This window comes from Enhydra lutris, unplaced genomic scaffold, assembly GCF_002288905.1.
Source record: "Enhydra lutris kenyoni isolate GAN:26980312 unplaced genomic scaffold, ASM228890v2 scaffoldscaffold1, whole genome shotgun sequence".
Classification (NCBI taxonomy): Eukaryota; Metazoa; Chordata; class Mammalia; order Carnivora; family Mustelidae; genus Enhydra; species Enhydra lutris.
Window position 1 is genome coordinate 50,431,835 of NW_019154085.1, and position 19,848 is coordinate 50,451,682.

A 19,848-nucleotide genomic window follows, 5' to 3' on the forward strand; every position below is an offset into this window, starting at 1 on the left:
ATGTTCTCAATGGAAGCACACACCTAGAAGACCTATTTAAACAACACTGAAATCCAGCCTGACAGATGTGGCCAAGGTACTGGGAGTGCCCAGCATCACTCGGTATTCGCGCCATAAGAAGAGATGAAAACTATAGCACCTAGTTAAAAAGTTAAAAAAGGGGGCATCTGGGTGGCTCAGAGGGTTGAGCCTCTGCCTTCGGCTCGGGTCATGATCTTGGGGTCCTGGGATCGAGCCCCGTATCGGGCTCTCTGCTTGGTGGGGAGTTTGCTTCCCCACCGCCTCTGCCTGCCTCTCTGCCTTGTGATCTCTCTCTCTGTCAAATAAATAAATAAAATCTTAAAAAAAAAAAAAGTTTTAAAAAAAGTCTTTTAAGTCCGCCCTCTGGTTGCTAAAGGAACATTGCCCTTATGATATCCTTAAGCTGGCATTACAAGTTGGTATTTGCATAGATGATGACATTTACACAGCACTGTTACTGATAGAACTGGTGTATTTGGTATGTTTCATACATCACACACAGATTTTGAAAAGCACAGACCTATCCATATAGTTGAGAACCTACTATCCACTGCAGAAAAGAACTCTAAGAATGGTTGACTGCCGAAATGGATCCTTTGAAAGTTTTCCTAAACTTAGAAATGTTAGGATTAGCATAGATTTTCCTGGTGGCCTAGGACAGTAACTCCTGGTGAGAGGTTTTATCAGAACACCCAATAGAACCCTGGTTCTTAATTCTTCCTCTGCAACTTACTTTAGAAAACTATGCAAGTTACTTAGGCCACTCCAGACTCAGTCTCTTCATATGCACAATGGGGACACTGCTTACTTCAAAGAATTAAATGGAATAAGACATAATGAACAGCTAATTGACTTAGTCCTCACTATCGTACCAGTACAGAGCTAGCTGCTATGCACACCTCTCATCTCTCTGAATCCTGGAAACAGTGCAGAAGCTTCCATTCAAACTTGGGCAGTCTAACCCTAGAACTAGCAGCTGGAAACCCTACACCGAGCTGCACTTGATATTAAAATATTTACTCCAGGATGTGGCACATGGTAAGCACATATAAGTGGCCATTCACATCCCTGTTTCCTAGTCCTGACAGCTTTACATTGATTTAAAAAAAAAAAAAAAAAGACTCTAATCATTTGTTCAACTCAAATATATACACAACAGCCCATCTCGAAAAATACCCATTTTTCTCATTGTATTTGTTGCCAAGAAAACACTGTTTTTTTCCCAGCTTTACTGAGATATAATTGACCTATATAACACAGTGTATGTTTGAGGTGTACAATTTGTTGATTTTACGCACTTATACACTGCAAAATAATTACACTGTAAGTGTGATAACTGCAATGTGCCCAAATCCATGCACTTAAGTGGCACTTCTGGAAGTGCCCTTTATAGAGGAAATGGGTTTGTTAAACAAACGATAACCAAATTCCTATGTGCAACAGTACTGGGGAAAAATCTGGACCTACAAAATGCATGAGTGCAGGGTGACTGACTATCTACAGATCCCTCATTGCTGAAAGAAAAAGCGACTTCGAAGTCCTAAAAGTGACTTCGAAGTCCTTTCAATGAGTTCTCTTAGAACACAGTTTTTGCCCAAATGTAGGTATTCCTGCAAACAAACCAGAGTAAGAGGGAAAGAAAACAATGTTTCTAAAATATATATGAGAATAGTTTTGAGTTTGTTCTAGGCGATGCTTTGCTGCCGTGTGATAAGTGCTGTAGATCATTTCAGGATACTCGTCTGGCTGCGTGAAGAGGTCTGGACTGAACTTGACTGTGCCGCATGAAGTCAAGAAGGAGGCACTTGCTGTGTTTTGCAAACATGTGGTGGGAGGCTGAGGACTGCAGTTCAGAAGCAGGCAGGCTGTCTGCGGGAGCAGTGAGGCAAACGACTAAAGACGACAGTCTACTGTTGACCTGAAGACATGGCTCCTTCCCAACACTACCTTCACGGCTTTTCATCCTTCCCAACACTACCTTCACGGCTTTTCATTCCATCATCTCTCAGCACACGAGAAACAACTCAAAGGATTCCTGCGAGTGAACTTGATTTTGAAATGTGAACAAGATTCTGTGAACATTTCAAAATTACTTAATAAGTTCTACTATTGCCAAAATGTAAAAGCAGAAGCTTCTGTTTACTTTCCTGTTTTAAGAATATGGGTAGCGGGAAAGAGCACTAGGATGTTTGTTTTCATAATCCCAGGGTTACATCATTTTGGCACTTACTCTGGTGTTTCTTCTTCTTTCTTTTTTTCAATGCCATCTACATTTCTTTGAATATGGAAATCACTGTCTTTCAGGGTTCTGGGGGAAATACAAGTGTACCATCAGGAGCCCCAGTTTGGCTCATGGACATGTTCTGCTGGCTTGGCAAACAAATGGTTTCTTGTTTGTATTTATTTGTTTTGTTTTGTTTCAACTGGGTTGAAGAGAGTATACACATATCCCAGGAGAAAGAAGGAAAAGAAAACAAAAAGGACCTGGGATATATACAAAGAGCTCAGAGAAGAGAACAACAGAGTCACAGAGCAGCAAGAGGAGACTGCCTGGGCCAGACCGGACGAAGGATCTGGAAGGGAAGGGGCTATATAGCAGGCTTAGTAAAACTGAGGGTTGGACAGGGGCTGCCAGAGAGCTGGTTACACATTTATGATCAGGCACAGGGAACTGGCAAGAAACGAATAATGCAGGATGCCAAGAGGATATAAGTGAACATGCAAAGTTTACTAGCTCTGGAAAAGCTGGAAAATGCAGCCCCACCAGCTTTCCCTTTTCTGGAATTCTACATCATAAAATGGGCGATGAGTGAGCTAGCCAGCTTATCAGGTGAGTCAAACCTACAAGAGGCATGACAGAGGCTAGCTGCAAAAGTTCCTAAGCAGACACCATGACAAGTCACATCTTGGTCTCCAATGAACCAACTAAATCAGGAGAGAAGTGGAAGCAGCTGCTGCAAGTCTCTTCATGTTAAATATAATAATTTATGTACATATGTGCATAGACAGATGTGTATGTGTATGCATGGATGTCATTTTTTTTAAAAGATTTCATTTATTTATTTGAGAGAAACAGAGTAAGAGAGAGCATGAGGGCTGGGTAAGGGGCAATGGGAGAAGCAGGCTCCCTGCTAAGCAGGGAGCCGGATATAGGGCTTGATCACGGGACTCTGGGATTATGACCCGAGCCCAAGGCAGAAGCTTAATGACTGAGCCACCCAGGCATCCTTCAGGGATATCATTTTAAAAACCAAAACATAGTGCATCCCAGTGAACATCAAAAGAAAGAGGGACGCCTGGATGGCTCAGTTGGTTAGGTGACCAAGCCTTGCTTTCGGCTCAGGTCATGATCGGGGGTCCTGAGATGGAGCCCCGCATTGGGCTCTGTGCTCAACAAGGAGTCTGCTTGAGGATTCTCTCCCTCCCCATTCCTCCTCTCCCATCACTCATGCTCTGTCAAAATAAATAAATAAATCCTAAAAAAAAAAAAAAAAGAAACATGAATCTTTCCATTAACATAAGGCTCAGACCCATTTTCCGCCTTTCTTCAATATTGAAAACAGATTCATGCCTTTCATGAATCTTGAGTACAAAATACAAAACACTGATGGAAACACTAGAAAATCAGTTTACTATTATCCTGGAAGAAGGAAAGTGATGCTGAGCCAAACAAAATGGAGGGGCTTCTTCTCATTCCCAGAGAGGGGTCATGACACAGGGGGAGAGAGCAGCCACGGGCTGGGGGGCCACACAGTGCTGCTTTTGACACTCTGGCCAGTTTTTCCAGGCTGTGGATCTTGGGCAAAGTATTTTAACTTCCTGAGTCTCCATTTCATCCGCTGAGAGATGAGGATAATAATATTCACCTTGTAGAGTCTCCCAGTGTTTGGTTTGAGATGGAACATCACTCCTTTTACCACCATTAGGGAAATTCAGAGAATGCCAGCAACTAATCTGTGACTCACTAAAATTCTGGCAGTTTGTCAGCATTAAATTTTTGGCTGTCTCAGGGTTTTAGGATTTACATCTTGTTGTTTTTCTTTTTTTTTTTTGTTTTTTTTTTTTAAACAGCATTACCAAGGCATAATTTATATACCACTAAATTCACACGTTTTAAATGTACAATTTAGTGATTCTTAACAACTTACAGAACACAATTTATACCACAATCTAATATTAGAGTATTTCTACCACCTCCAAAGAGACCTATGCCAACCCCAGTCCCTGTCTAATCCCACAGCACAACCTGCCCACCCACTTTCTGAACTTGTCTTTTTTTTTTTTTAAAGATTTTATTTATTTATTTGACAGAGAGAGATCACAAGTAGACAGAGAGGCAGGCAGAGAGAGAGAGGGAAGCAGGCTCCCTGCTGAGCAGAGAGCCCGATGTGGGACTTGATCCCAGGACCCTGAGATCATGACCTGAGCCGAAGGCAGCGGCTTAACCCACTGAGCCACCCAGGCGCCCTGAACTTGTCCTTTTGAAACTGGAATATACTTTCTCTTTTCATGAGGAATTTTGGTATTTGTATTCTATTATTTGTATTTTATTATTGTGTTTTGTGAGTATTTTAGTATTATGAAAGTAGAATATGGAGAAGAGAGAGTTCACAAATGTTTTATTTTATTTATTTTACTTTATTTTTAAGATTTTATTTATTTATTAGAGAGAGCAAGAGGAAGAGCACAAGCCGGGGAGAGAGGCAGAGGGAAAGGGAGAAGCAGACTCCCCACTGAGCAGAGAGCCGGACACAGGGCCCGATCTCAGATTCTGGGATCACAACCCGAGTTGCAGGCAGATAACTGACTGGGCCACCCAGGTGCCCCCAAGTGTTTGATTTTAAAATGCATTAATAGCAGAACAGAACTTGGTCTTGCTGGAACTTTTAGGCTTCCGGCTCAGACAGCCTTGGCCTCTCACTTGCTAGCTCAGCTGTCCATTCACTGAACACTAACCTCTGGTCAGGACCTGCAGAGACTACTGCGTGAGAGGAAAATGCTGAACCATCTGAGAGCCTTTCCTCATTCTAAAAATGGGAATGAAACCCTTCAAGGTTATTCAGGAGAATTATTAGACACCATAGTAAAACATAGCGTACAAGCATAATAATGGCATATACTAAACCACTGCCATCCAAGAGATGGCTATTCTCTTTATGGGTGAAATTCAATATGGTAGCCACGAGTCACAGGTGGTTATGAAGCATTTGATATGTGACTAGTGAGATGGAAGAACTGAATTTTTCATCTAATGTTCAAAAGCTTAACATTTTATTTTACTTCAAATATTTTAAATTTAAATGCCCACACATAACTAGTGGCTACCATAGTGAACTGTGCAGGAGCAGACATTCCAAATGTCAGTTTCACTTCCAGATCAGACAAGTCAATGTCCAACTTGGTGTAAAGGTAGTATTTTATTTTATTTTGTTTTTTTAAAGATTTTATTTTATTTTATTTTATTTTAAGTTATAAATAAAATACACAGTGAGAGAGAGAACACAAGCGGGGGAGTGTGAGACGGAGAAGCAGGCCTCCCTCGGAGCAGGGAGCCTGCTGTGGGGCTTGATCCCAGGACTCTGGGATCATGACCTGAGCCGAAGGCAGATGCTTAACAAGTGAGCCACCCAGGCGCCCTAAATTCGGTATTAATAGTTGCACTAAGTGGACTAAGTGATGATGGAATATCCAGAGAAACATATCACTCCCAATAGATTTGGGCTTCTCTCCACCAAGGTTGCAATGACTTAAACAACACACTCTTCCACACTGCAGAAGGAACAAACCCTTTCTTGATTATTGTCCCAGATTTCCCCGGGTAGATGGGTGAATAGCCCACTCACAAGGCTGCCGTAAGCAAAAGGGCTCGTAGGCAATCTTTATGTTTAAAGTCCAGCCCCGCTTCCTTCCAGATAATTTCTTCTCCTTCGCCCCCTTCACCGGAGCTTTTGTTAGGGCACCCAGGCTGCAGGGTCCAGGATGGTCTCCAAGGCAATGCCTGGTGCAGACGCTCAGTTTTGTTGAAAGAAAGACACTCCTGCTCCCATCAAAATCTATCTATTCTTTATTCCATGATTTTAAGTTCTAGGATGGTTGGTTCACTGACCAAGGTTTGTGCTTACTGCGTGTAATGTTAAATGTTAGCAATCCCAGCCCCGTAACATGAGTTTGTTGTTTGTTTGTTTTAAGAATTGCGGTTTTTATTGCCTTAATCCAGAGTGCTGAATAGTGTGTGGATTCCCAGCACTTTAGCCAAACAAGGAACTTACGAAACTATACCTTAGAAATGACAATTTAACTCTGCTTTAAGGTACCTTGTGCCATTTCTTGTAATTAGGAGGCTGGGTGAAAGAATGAGGTGAGGCAGCTCTGTGGCCCCCTTCTACTGGACCGAAGACCAAGGTTAACCCTAACCATTAATCTAACCTTCATTTGGGGTCTTCAAAGAGCAGTCAAGGGCAGCAAAGCAGTATGCTCAGAAAAGGCCATTAAGGGAAAGGGAAGAGAATCAATGCTTATTCGACCCTTTTATGTCAAGACAGGGAAACCGAAGGGACCCTTTGCCTTTTTTTTCCCTTCACTGCTTTTCCAGGGCCTGCATCCCCATCGCACTCACACTTGTCTTGTAATGCAAATGACATACTTCCTTCGGGTAAGGGACAAAGAGATATTGCTATCTTTGGAGTCTTCCAGTACAATAGATAACGTCTAAGCAGTGACCAGGCAGGATCATCATAAACATTCTCCAAGACCACTGACTCTGTACACCTCAACGCCCAGACCCGTGGCTTCAGGGAATGAGTGACTTACAAAGGACACCTGGACTCTGATCTTGTTCTGGCCAGCTCCTGGATGCTTAAGAGGACACACGCACCAGACCACAGTGCTGATAAAAACCCAGACCCCAAACAAAGATGAGACTAATGCTTCTTTCCTTTCCAAGCCTCCCGGGATCCTCTGTCTGTATTTCTCTCTCTATGTTTGTATCTTCAACAAACTCTACCTTCATTTCCTCCTGGCTCACCGTTTGATTTCCATCCTGCATGAAACCAGGGACCTTCTTGGCTGGTCCTGTGGGAACCCCTCTCTGGGTCCTTGAACCCAGCCTACCTGGCACCAATGTGAGTTATTAACTTATGGACTTTATATCATCCCATCAACCCTATGAAGTAGGCTATGATTATCCTCATTTTACAGATGAGGCACCCAAAGCTCAAGGTAGGCAGTTAAGAATCTTCCTCTACGCCATTATTGCATGGCGCTATGCAACGGGCAGGAGTGTGGGTAGAATCTTTTAAAAAATTTCCTCTACAATGTCAGACGCAAAAACTTATGTCAAACATTTTAGTTGCCTTCAGTAAAGCAAAACCACATTCTATAATAGTTTAACACTGATCATATACTAACACTTCCCTAATTTGGAATGACGGATGTAGGTAAAGAAATGGCAATCTGAGATCATGGAGGGTGAACTGCAGGCTGCTTTTCAAAAGACATGCTTGCTAACTCCATGCGGAATCGCTAGATTATCAAGGTTTTGATTTGTGGGTTTCTCTGAGCTTCTGCTTTAATGATATGATTTTGACACAGCATTTTAGTTACTGGTAGGAAATTTTAAGGTACCTCACAGTACCTTGAAGTACCTTCAATGGTCACTCCTCCAATTGTGTTTGCACTACTTATTTACAGGCTATTTCTTGTAATTAAATTATAATTGTATACAACCTTACAGTTAAGAGTGCTGGCTTTGTCTGAATTATCTCATTAGTGGAATCCAAATTAATGGGTTCTATTATAACTGTTTCACATAACATTTTATTTTTTTCTTTTTTTAAATTTCATTTTTTTTCAGTGTTCCAAAATTCATTGTTTATAACAGTTTATTTAAAAGGAAGTAATATTCATTTAGAAAACCTCACCAGCCTCACCCTTCTTGTTATGTTGACTCATTTGACAATGGTCATATCTGCCTCATTTCAGACAGCTATTTCTTTCAGTTGCCAAGAAGACCCATTAATGGAGGTAGACTAACAACAAAAGAATGTCAACTGACGTCACAAGCACCAAGAGGGAAGTGACAAAAAGACCCAGATGGAGATGGACAGGAAGTCTGTATCAGCCAGAGCCATTAGGTGCTGTGGGAAAGAAGGTGAAATGTGGGCTAAGAGCAGACTCGCAATTAATCACTGGTGATGGTGGCAACCAGGCGGCAGACTCTTTTCATATTGGGGGTACTCGAAGAACCGCAATTTCTTACGGTTCTGCTTCATATACTGGGGGAAGAACAAAAGACAGGCATTACTTCATATGGATGCTCTCTGGCAGAAATGGCTGATAATCCGTGCGTGATCTTGTACAAACAGGTAAGAAGTGCGACATCAGTGACCACAATTAGCAGTCAATCAAAATGCTTCTGTGAGACTGAGAGGGAATATAAGTTGAAAAAGTCACGATCGGGTTTTTTCGGATTTTGTTTTGTTTTGTTGCATCCAGTAGGAAACTGTACCCTGAAGGTAGGCCCAGTGAGATGATGGAGCTTAATTACATCATGGGACAATGAGCAGCCACCCCAGGAACCAGCCCTGCCGGGTCAGAGCGTGCTGAGAGCTTCTGACCAAACCACGTGACACACAGGTGAGCGCCTTGGCTGCTACACCTGAGTGACCACCTCCTCCACCCCGCCTCCCCCGCCCTGACCCCTGCCCCCAGAAAGCAGGGCACGTCTTCATTCAAGTTTCAGCTGAGATGTTAAAAAGGAAATGACAGTATTTGCTCAGGAAATCCTGGATACGCTGCTGATAGACGCAGACCTACATACAGATGAGGGAACTAATAGCTTCTTGTAAATGTGGACTTCTATGGCCCTTCTGGAAAAGCAGCTGAGAAGTGCTTCCTTCTCATGATGCCTCAGAGTTGGTCTGCAAAAAGTAGCCACAAAACACGACTTTTGTGGTCGATTTTTGAGAGTCATGTTAGAGATAATGATAGTAAATATGTTTCTCCTAAAAGTAGCTTCAGGCAATCACTTACATCTTAGAAGAAAAAAAGAAAAGACCTTTCCTCTGGCATATAAAGGGAAGGATAATATAGGTTGATTTAGAAGATAAGAAGCAAGTGTGGAAAGGACTTATACCTCACCTGTATATTATTTCTGGAGCCTCAGAAATCGATGAAAAATTACCTTTCATTCGCTGGAGATATTTTTTATTCATTTAAGTTTCTCATTGAGCGAATGTATACTGACAGCTAAGGGAATCCAGGTGTATCATTGGGAGCAGAAATGCTTCCCCCAGACAGCTGCAGATGTAACGGAAGCCAGAGTGAAGCACGTACTTCATTTCAGGCAGGGACCATGTCTTACCAGCTTTTGTTGTCCTCAGAGTGCACGGCACAAAGCCTTGTACCCCAGAGGAGCTCAGAGCTACTTACTGGATGAAAGAATGCATTAACCTTAAATGATAATTTGGAGAGGCAACATTAAATATTAGTAATCATTATAATATCCAAAACAATTATAACCACTATCATTTATGAAGCACTTATGATGTCCATATGTATGTACTATGGTGAGGGTTAAGCCCTTTTATTAATTGTGATCTTGGGAAAGAATATCTCTTGGAAAAGTCCCAGCGAAAGCTAGACTGGTATGAGTTTTTCTCTTTGGTTACCAGCACATCTCCTAAGTGTGTGAAGCCTGTATGTCTTAAGTTAAAAACAACCTGCTGTAACCTAGGGGAGTAGTTGAAATGTAGGTACAAATGCTATTTTTGGATTATAAGACAGGGACTGATTAGGTCAGAGCTGTGTCAACCCCTGGTTACCTCCACAAAAGAGGGAATCCTCCAGCAGCTTAATGTCATGGGCCTTGTACGCTAGACCGCCATGTTCCTTACACACTTGCTGTCCCTCTGCTCTTTGGGGCCTTGATAGCAACTCTACAGGTCCAACCCTCCTCATCCACGAGGACCAACCCCATTTGGAAGGTGGAGTAGCCAGAGCTCACACCCTTGCCCTGGGGTAGTGCACTTCCTCCTCAGTGCGTTAGGAGTGGGAGGAGATAGCAAGGCTTGTTTTTTGACTCCCATCTGATAATTCTGAGTTGGAGCCCATTAGGTAGAGGAAAAAGACTTATTCTTAGCTCAACCTTTGGAATCAGGAAATGAGGCTTTAATCAGAATAAAACAGCACTTTACAGATGTTATCTAATTTAATCACCATAAAAACTTTAAGAGACAGAGTTCATTTTTGGCATTGAAGTAAACAAGGCTTAGAGTCACCGATAACATGCCCAAGCTTGTGCCAGCTGGTGAAGTGTGGTGAACTTTGGTGTGACTGACTCTAAAGTCCGTGCTAATAGCTAATAACTCGGCCCAGCTGAGGTGCTGGTAGGCACTGCTGGGTGAGCAGATCATCAAGGTTGGAGGCACAAAGAAAAGTGGAATCAATTTCTTTCACATCCTGCATTTAAGATGAATTGACAATTACTAGGATGTTCTGTTCTCTCTAGTACATTATCTCGATTTCTATCCAAAGTTCTTTTGAGGCCTTCCTGGCAGGTCAAGCTGCACGCTCTAAGTCACCTAGCTATCAGCTAGTGAGACCAAGACGCCTTACAAGCAAGAGCACCACTTCAATGACCGCTAAGATTCCTCTGAGCTCTGTTCTTTTTTTTTTTTTTATAGATTTTATTTATTTATTTGACAGAGAGAGATCACAAGCAGGCAGAGAGGCAGGCAGAGAGCGAGGAGGAAGCAGGCTCCCCGCTGAGCAGAGAGCCCGATGCGAGGCTCGATCCCAGGACCCTGAGATCATGACCTGAGCCGAAGGCAGCGGCTTAACCCACTGAGCCACCCAGGCGCCCCTGAGCTCTGTTCTTGAAAATGTCTTTATAGTGCCAGGCATCAGGTCTTCAAGTAACTGGGGATGGAGTGTTCGTTTGCATTGACGTCAGAATACATATAATCAACTATTACTTAGGATGTGACCATCCAACCTGTGCACTTTCTCTCCTCCTCCTTCAGGCCTATCCATTAGCTCATTAATATATCCAGAGTGATTAGAGAGAAAAACTGCTCCCTTTTTTAAGAAACTTTTTTGGACCAATCAACAAACAAAAAACAAGTTAAGAGATGAAATTACTGATGAAAATGAATCTGGGAGCGATACTATCATTTAATTTATCCTGATCGCTTTTATTTTTCATTAGGAAACCTAAGGAGAGGGAGTGATTATTGAGATGAGAGCTGGAATAGAAAAGAGCAGTTCAGACCTGGGCTTTGAAGCGTGACTGCCCCAGTTGGAATTCTAAGGCAGCCAGTCACTAGATGTTTGCTTCTGGACAAGATATTTGATCCTTCTGTGCTCAGCTTCCTTTCTGAAAAGCAGCAAATCAACCCAACTCATGCACCTGCTTTGAAGATTATGCACTCAGAGCAAACAGTGGAAGCACTCCGCAGAGCAATCACTCAGGTGAGCCAGTGCAGTTCCGCTGATAGACTGCTCCCAGCCCTTTGCTTCTCCGGTGAGCCCAACTTGCTGTTCTTAACCCCTCCCTAGCAAATAGATTGCTAATGGTAAGGTTACATCCTCTTTCACGATTGGGTAATATTCCCTTTTATATATATACCTATCTATATAGATATGGATGGATAGATAGATGTCTCATATCTTCTTTATCCATCCATCTATTGTTGAACACTTGGGTTACTTCCATATCTTGGCTGTTGTAAATAATGCTGCAATAAATATGGGGGTGCATGTATCTTTTAAAATTGGTGCTTTTGTTTTCTTTGGATAAATAAAATGGATGGACCTAAAGTGTATTTCGCTAAGTGAAATAAGTCAGACAGACAAAGACAAATACCATAGGATTTCACTTACATGTGGAATTTAAGAAACACAACAAAGAACAAACAAAGAACCAGAGACAAACAAAAAAACAGATCTTAGATACAGAGAACTAAGTAGTGGTTGCCAGAGAGGAGGTAGGCGAAGGGATGGGTGAGACAGATGAAGGGGATTAAGTGCACTTACCATGATGAGCACTGTGTAATGGATAGAATTGTTGACTCATTATATTGTACACCGGAAACTAATATAACACTGCACGGTAATTATACATTAATAAAAAATGGATAGCGATTGAAAGCTTCAATTAATCAAGCTAAGGAGGAATTAAATGCTCTAGTAAGAACTTCTATGGAAACAAAGGTGTTGGCTAAAATGAAATTTAGAAATCAGGTTGGTTTTATTCCTCCATATTTTCTCTGCCTGCCAAAGCTGTGTTTACTCGGGAGGCATTCCCTCTTCGAGTATAACCTGAAGATAGTTTGGGGTTTTTGTCAGAGAGCAGCATGGCTAAGATGAGACTGTCCTTTGCGTGTAGGAATGTTACCCTTGACCCACTCTCCACTCTGAGCACATGGCAGCTCCAAGCGACGTGCTCTCTGGCTGGGCGGATGCGGGGGCCCTCTTCCCTAAGACTCCAGCACCCACTTCAAGATGGCCAGAGCTGGGGCAGTCACCAGTCACAGAGCATAGTTCTGTCCTCTGCTAAGGCACCCACACGTCAGGTTTCAGGGCCAGCCCTCGCAACAAAAGCAACCAATCCATCAGAAACTTAGACTCCTAAATGGGTTTAACAAGCTACTTCCAAGAGATAAGACTCTTTTCCCTTCCAAAAGCAGAATATAAAGTCTCTGGCCACAGAATATACCTTCTGTCATTTCACTGAAGAATATAAGGCAGCAGCTGCTTTACCATAACTACATTTTGCTTTTTTTTCACCCTATTTCCTCACCCTTTTTGCCTCCTTGAAATATATGCTATATTTTAAAGTTGTGGTAATTTTATTTAAAATAGGCCTTTTGTGGGTGGCTCAGTTGGTTAAGCGTTTGCCCTCCAGCTCAGGTCATGATCCCAGTGTCCTGGGATGGAGCCCTGGGTTCCTGGGTTGGGCTTCCTGCTCAATGGGGAGCCTGCTTCCTCTCCTTCTGCCCCTCCTTGCTTGTGTGTTCTCTCTCTCTCTCAAATAAATAAATAAACAAAAATCTTAAAAATAAAATAAAAGAGGCCTTTTGTTATCACTCTCATTCTGCATCTTAATAGATGGGGGAAAATTCATGAACCATATACATGCATAATTCAAATTGCTAGCTATGAACTAAATGAACAAGCATCTGAGTACCACAGTCTTATAGTCTCTGTTGTTAGGGGCAACAGTGGTCACAGAGCAGAACCCAAGCCCAGGTGAAGATAAGGCCTGAGATGAGAAGTAGGGGATTCCCATCAAAACCTCAGGGATAGGATGTCCAATCAGTGGGAAAGCCTTCTCCTCACTGGGCTCATCCTGAAAGCTCTTCTCCTCCCCCCAACTACCGCAGGCGACAGGAGACTCCTTCCAGGCGGCCACAACAAAGCTCAGAGAGACGCACAGTGCAGAAGAGGATGACCCTGAGACCCACAGCCAGCGCTGGGTGAGCTGATGTGGAAGAGACAGGCACTTCCATCTCTCCGGTGCTGTGTGCACCTACGCACTGCGTAGTGGAAAGAGAAGGAACACGTCCAAGAAATTCAGTTCAGGGAGACTTGGTCCCTTAATGGAGAACTCAGGGCAATTGCAGACCCATACACCACGAGTTCTCTGCCTCTTGAATAAAACGGTTCCAGATGTCAAAGTAATATTTCAGTGAAGGTGGCCTTCACTGTTTCACTAGAAACAATAGCACTGGACCAGTGAACAATGATGCACACGGGCCCTGGAAAAAAGAGGGCCTAGAGATATTTTCCATACATCCTCCAGCATAAGTGAACTACCAATGCCCAGCGAGCGACAAGGGCCTGAGGTGAGTACCCAACAGTCTTGCAGAAACTCCTGCTGCACACGCAGTAGTGAAATTATGCTTAATTGCCTGGTTCTAACCTCACAGACTCGCTTTAGTCACTAATAGTAAGTATTTTACAGTCTTTATTAAGTTTCAAACAAAACAATCCTTTCAAATGTCGTTAAAAAATATTTACATGAAGCAGGTGGATCTAACTAGTAACTGTCTCCAGGTTCTGGGCACCTCAAGAGGATAGTGGCCCTTCATACGCCTACCATACTCACAGGGGCCTAACAATGCTAAGTCATGTCTGATTGTCTACCATCTAATATGGGATTCAGAGTGACAAGCACTTGCTGAAAAACCAGTATATATAAGACCCGTGTGCTAAGAGCAACTGATGCATAAAGATGAATCAGATGTGGTCCCTGCATAACAGGGGCTCATAAGACAGGGAAGACAGTTATGCAAATGAGCACATTATGGAGGAAAGCATGAGAAGGACTTGAACAAACATACAAATACAATTTGTGACTAGGAGACAGCAGATTAATTCTGTTTGTGGGAACAGAAGATCCATGTTAAGCAGGGCCACCAGGATAGTCTGTACAGCAAAAGACATCAGGATGGGGCATTCCAGATGGGGCAGACAACAAAGCCAAGGGGCAGGGAAATAAAGGAAATCTTGGGAGAAGAATGAATTGTGACAACTGCCATAGTCAGTACTGTGGTTGGAGTTGTGCAGGATAAAAGGCATGTTTCTTGCACTTAAACAGTTGATAATCCAGTTGAGGAGATGAGATATGTGTTCATGAAATAGAGTAATTTGGTGCCAGAACTATGTTATTAGACAAACCCAAACAATTAGGACTACTGACTTTGGAGTTGCAAGAAGGCAGAGGTCGGTCTGAGGTGGCAGAGCCAAGGAAGCCTCACGGACAAGGCAGGGTTTGCTGCATCTTAAGGACCAGCTGGGGTCAGGGAAATGTTTTGAGTCATTCAAGAAAAGGCAGAGGCATTGTGAACAAAAGCCCAAGTGTTGGGGAATGAGAAGTTCAGAGGTTCATGTTGAGAAGTATCTGGAAATAAAACTGTGGAGTGAAATAAATGTCGGTCCCAGCAAGCTGGGGAAGCTGGAAGGAGGTGTTTGCTCACAGGGTGTGAGTACGGGGCTCACACTGCCCTGGAGTGGGAGTTTCCGATGGACAAGGGTGCCTGGGGGGAGATGGGTGGGGCTGCGTGAAAGACTGCGTCGGGAGACTGGGAGGCTGACAGACGACGGCAGCGGGAAAGGGCAAGCTAACCCGTTCCCAAGAATACACTCTAAAAACGGTTTAGACACATGGTAGTTACCCTGTGGTGAGCAGAGCCTGACATAAAGAGTTGTGGAATCACTAGGGCGTACACCTGAAATTGATGTCACACTGTGTGTCAACTAGATTTCAGTTAAAAACAAATCTCCCAGGGGCACCTGGATGGCTCAGCGGGTGGAGCATCTGCCCTTAGCCAGGGTCATGACGGTGGGGCTCTTTGATCTGCAGGGAATCTGCTTTTCCCTCTTCCTCAGCAGCTTCCCCTCCTCCACCCACCCTGCTCATGCTCTCTCCCTCTCTCTCAAATAAATAAATAAAATCTTTTTCAAAAAAATCACCCAGTTAAACAGTAAACATCAGCATAGGAAATTTTTACCAAAAATGTATGAAAAAATAAATTATAAAAAATAACAGATACTATGGATTACCTCCTCTATTCTAGCAACTTTTCAAAATCATCTTATTTGATACCTAGTACCTTCATCATGTTTGTGTCAGCATACTATTCATAAGTGAAGAAAGTCTGTTTTAGAGGGACACATTAATTTGCTGTTAAAGATTGTATGTTTGAATCCCCGCAAAATTCACACGGTAAAGCCCCAAGCCCCAAAGTGACTGTATTTAGCCATAGAGACTTTATGGAAGTAATTAAGATTAAGTGAGGTTATCAGGATGGGGTTGGCCTGGCTTCTGTTTCCATGGGGTACCAGGCTCTTCATGGAGGCTCGGCTCTACATGGAACTTGTCCTAGGAGATATCCTGGCCCCGTGCGGAGGCCAGGGCCCTGGAGGAGTCTCAACCCCCTTTGGAGGCTTCTTTCTCCCCATGGGCGTCTCCCCTGGGATGGCTTCTTTCTGAAGGAAGAGGTGGTTCTGTGAGAGCTGGTACCTCAAATCTCTGGGTTTTACATAAACAAGGGGTTTGATGAGATGGTCTGGCTCCACGAGACAATCGGTTTCAATGGCCTATCTCCTTAGGATACCCATCAGAGGCTTAGTCAAAGGCCACTGAGCAAATACCCTTGAAGTCTTTGTTTCTCTACAATGAATCCAGTCTTCTTGCTGTTGAGTTCTTTGCAGCAAGCTCTGGATGTCTGAAAATTTAAGAATTCTTTCTTGGAGATCCTTCCAGGAAGAAAGGACAGAGGATTTGGGAGTTTGGAGATGTCCACAGAGCCATGGCTGTGATTCTGATGTGCCTTCCACTAGGCGGAGAAATCTCTTTCTACAAATACATATTCATATATGTACACACACACACACTGGGCTATACTCATACATTTTCCTAGAGTTGCACAGCTAAAAAGTGAAACGGGAGAAGCAAACAGACTCATCTGGCACCAAATTTCATGCTCTTTTTTACTGTAGCTTCTCTAAAACATTTATTAATTATCTAAAATGCCAGGATGGGGTAACTGGGTGATGGGTATTAAGGAAAGCATGTGATGTAAAGAACACTGGGTGTTGCATGCAACTGATGAATTACTGAACTCTGTCTCTGAAACTAATGATACACTATATGTTAACTAATTGAATTTAAATAAGTTAAAAAATATATATAATGCTACATATAGTAAATAAAAACAGCAAGAGAACTTGATGAATAATTACAAAAGAAGAAACATAATCAGGAAAAATATGGTTTTAAGCTGGCTTGCATGTTACTTCATTAGTAACAGCAACAACAACAAAATCACAAAAGAACAAAGATTCAATAAAGAAATGACAAGGGTCAGCAGGATATAATTTACTGACCAGTTAGCATGAGTGGGCACTGTCTTAGTGCTGCCTAAAGGTGATAAAGGAGGTGAAAAAAAAAATCTTTTAATTTAATCATTTTCAACTTGAAGACCAATATTTTTCACTGTATGTTTGTTTTTAACTGTGTTCTATCAACAAACTGTCAACATTTTGTCTATCTTCTGTTCAGCAGAGACAAGGAGAAACGAAATCAGAGCTGATAAGAGAGAAAAAATGTAGTAGAGGTGGGAAAGTTTTAAAATATATTGAGCTCTTCATCTAACAGGACCAATAAATCCTCATTTTTCATTTCATATTTTGTGAAAAGTTTCCCAACTTAAGCTGTACACGTTCAAGGCAATATTATAAAATCAGTAAATAATCCTTCCTCCTAAAAAAGATCACGAAGATTAAAAAAGGAATGTGGATTGAGTTTGGGACATTGCTATTGAAATGTTGTTTTGTCCTTATTCCAGGAGTTCTTTGTAATGACAGAGAGCACAAAAATCAAAAATGATGGACAGGCAAAATGCCTTACTGGGTGGAGGCTGAGGCTTATCTTAATTTCAAGAATAAGAATTTGAGAAACAATCCTTTCCCATCTTAATGCTTTACTGAATGAATTCCTGATAACCAATTTTTTCTGCAAATTCTATTACTCCATTCTAAATTGGAAACATAATAGAACCCATTACCATTTAGCACAAAATGCTGTAAAGTATGCTGAATGTGAAGGAAAAATGAAGCTCACGCGGGCAGAACACCTAAACTTGACTAGAAAATAAATCACGACGCACTCTGTCAAGGAGTAGTTCTTGAGAATAAACTGGATGCTGCTGAAGTTGGCTGCACTCTTGGTGGGGTAACATGATCACTCATCTGTTGATAGGATGCTGATCTACACTTGCATAAAAACCCCACAGCAAGGATGCCCCATGAACACCCTGGAAAGTTCTCCCAGTGAAAACGCTCCCAAAAAATATGAGGCTGAGTCTATGACCAACTTACACCTCAGATGACTACGTGAAGAACAGTTCTTCACAAATACCAGAATCTTGGGTTCTAGACAATAAAAGTTAAGTCGTCATTTGTGCTGAGATATTTTCTCTGGGTGGATGAGAAGCCTACAATTGATCATATTTTGTTTTTTGCTTCAGCTACCAGAAGTCAGATTTAAGTTCTAACTTTCCTCTTAATACAGATCTTCTCTTAATTTGTATCTTCAATGACCCTAATCTTTGCTTACTAACTTTTTTTGGCTTTATATTTCTTTTAAGTTATCTCAAAAACTGTAGAATGAGGTGAGAGTAGAAAAAAAAAAAACCCTACCATGATTTTCACCAAATTTTATTCTACCATTTCTGATGAGTGAAACTTTCCTCCATTTTGTACAAAGATAGTTCTTTTGAGCCCTTGGTGGCTGATATCTAATTAAAATAATCATTACTAGTGTCTCTTTTCAGACTGGAGGTTTTTTAACTCCTCTCTTGTTGTCTGCCCAGGTTCCTGCTAGCCATTTGGAAGTTTCCAAGTGAGAAATTAGCAGTTTGCTGTTCTGTGGGTTGGCTTACTTCTGCCCGTGAATGCTGAATTTGTGATTCATTCAGTATGTTTCCTTCTTTAAATTGAGGTACAATCAACATATAATATTATATTAGCTTCAGGTATACAAAATAATGGCTCAATATTTGTATATGTTGCAAAATGATCACCACAATAAGTCCAGTTAACATCCATCACCACACAGTTATATTTTTTTCTTGTGCCGAGGACTTTTAAGACGTACTCTCTCAGCAACTTTCAAATAGCAATACAGTATTGTTAACTATAGTCATCAATAGTATATTTCTTTGTATTTAACTAAGATTGGGCATAAGCATATTAAATCAACTCAAAATCTTTGCACCATTACTCTTTATTTCATCAACATCAAGTTAAAACAAAATTTTAAAACGCCTGTTCACTTATTTTGCAAAAAGTAACAAAATTGGGGCAACATTATTAAAAATGGTATCTTAAAATTGTCCCTGCCACCACTCTGGTTCATCTTTCATCTTTCTCCTCCAACATGCTCTGGTCATAATATGCTTCTCGTGTTTTTCCAGACATACTTCATTCACAGTATGTGGCACATGGTAGGCACCAGAAAATGCCTGTTGAATAAGGAGGGGGAAGTGCTCTGAGATCAACTTGCCTCGTACAGGATCTTGACTCTTATTCAAGAAGGTCCTTTTTTTCTGTCCATGTGGCAAACTCCATTTCATCGATCCATTGTGTTATAATTGTTTGTGTATTGCTGTTTTAGCTTTTTGACAATAATTAGCATGAGTACTGCATCTTTTTCGTCTTTGTGCCTCTAACATGGACTTGGCAGGTGTGTAACAAATATTTGTAGGTAGGTAGAAAGGAAGAGAGGGATCGAGGGAGAGAGAAAGAGAGGGAGGGGCAACGGGAGAAAGGGACTGACATTTCTTTGCATTGCTCTTTAAGAAAGAATGTATGGCTTTCCTTTTTTCTTATTTTCTTTTTCTTTTCTTTCTTTCTTTTTTTTTTTTTAACTAGGCACTCAGAATTGCATTTGGTAGAGAAAAATGCTTGCCTGCAATTTTTCAAAGCCACGCCTGCAAAAACAGATTGTATTTTGTGTTCTACTGAATCCATCCATTCATGATTAATTGGGTAGTTAAGCATTTCCAGTTACATGTACAGCTGGGAATTCCTCCAGCTGTCATTAATTTTACTAAGGATTCAAATTCTCAGTATTTATCTGCTGAAATGAAGCCACTGTTACTCCTCAGCCAGTCAAAATGGAGTAATAAACAGTCCGTTATTGACAGACAACTGAGTAATTTACAAACTGGAGTATGTTAACTCCAGTTGCCCCACCAGTTACGGTCTTAATAAATATGATGCCATTCAGTCTCCTGTTTTCTTCCACTGACCAGGTAGGAA

General features: G+C 41.8%; 1 protein-coding gene across 3 annotated transcripts in view; it reads right to left on the reverse strand.

Annotated features, from left to right (window-relative positions):
• LOC111141476 (calcium voltage-gated channel auxiliary subunit beta 4) overlaps nt 1-19,848 on the reverse strand; it is a 241,283-nt gene that overhangs the window by 49,323 nt on the left and 172,112 nt on the right. The window lies entirely within an intron of this gene.